This window comes from Sinocyclocheilus grahami, unplaced genomic scaffold (assembly GCF_001515645.1).
Source record: "Sinocyclocheilus grahami isolate Dianchi unplaced genomic scaffold, SAMN03320097.WGS_v1.1 scaffold953.1, whole genome shotgun sequence".
Lineage (NCBI taxonomy): Eukaryota > Metazoa > Chordata > Actinopteri > Cypriniformes > Cyprinidae > Sinocyclocheilus > Sinocyclocheilus grahami.
In genome coordinates this window covers 349,713-350,811 of record NW_015506132.1, presented here as the reverse complement: position 1 = coordinate 350,811, position 1,099 = coordinate 349,713, and the positions used below count along the sequence as shown (strand labels likewise).

General features: G+C 35.9%; 1 long non-coding RNA gene across 1 annotated transcript in view; it reads right to left on the bottom strand.

The window, feature by feature from the left end:
• The window catches only part of LOC107564657 (uncharacterized), an 8,631-nt gene that overhangs the window by 2,824 nt on the left and 4,708 nt on the right, over positions 1-1,099 (bottom strand). The gene's annotated exons all lie outside the window — the stretch shown is intronic.

Here is a 1,099-nt window from a genome sequence, read left to right as displayed (position 1 = left end):
CAGTTCGGCTGGAGAACTTTCGTCATATTCACCCATCCAGCTCTGCAATTTGCATTGGGATGCAATTTGTTGCTCCTTTTCTCTTGAAAGGACAATGGGAAATTGTATTTTTCCATCCCATTTTCTCCTGCTACACCAGTCAGCTGCAGTCCTGGCGTCTCTCAGAAGAAGGATTTCCTGCAGTAAATAACAAATATGGTCAAATTATTTCATGTATACTGATGTTAATGCTTCAAACGTGAAGAGTACACAAAGCTGTTACAACATTTTTAAGAAATATATGATCTTTTGTTATAATGAATGCTGTCTATCAGTTCTTGTGTCATTTAAGACCTTAATGGATCTTAATCAAATCCAGTTCCTTCAGAATTAATTCATTTAACTGTCATGTATCATTTATCAGGAATCCCACAGATATTTGCCAGATATTTTATATTACAAAAATGTTATTTCATTCATGTACCATGTTTATATTATTCTCCATTTTTATTCTTTTTGATGACACATGAAAATTATGTAAAATGCATGTAAAATAATCAGCAAAAACCTAAAAAGCAAAGTCTCAAGGATCATTATTTAAGATTAATTAATTTTTGATGTTTGTGAATGGGTTATAGGCTTCCCCCATTTAGGTGTTGCCGCTGAATAAATCAAGTGAGGTTAATTTTTTGGGGGTGGGAGGCTGTTGTTAAAAGTGGGCTGTTGTTAAAAATGTCTTACCTCGTCGGTGCTTTCTGTGTCCTCACCTGGTCTGATCTCTGCAACACTGGGGGGAAAAAATAGAGGCCTCAAAGCCATCACTTGCTTATCAATTTCTTTGCTTTAAATGAAATTCCTATTCTAATTGTTAATTTAGTACACATCTCTATAGCTCACCTCAGGCAAAATCACTTCCGTTAGAAAAATCTGCTTCTCTGCTGCAGTTCCAGGCACAGATATGATTCGTTCCAGTCGCTGTATTATGCCTTCTGTCTTGGGTAATATGCAAAGAAGAAAATGGAAAAATAGTTTTATACCATGCGGACAGAGAACATCATCAATACAATGCTATGTGCCATGTTTTTTTCACCCAGCCCTCTAGAGAGATGGAAACTTTTTT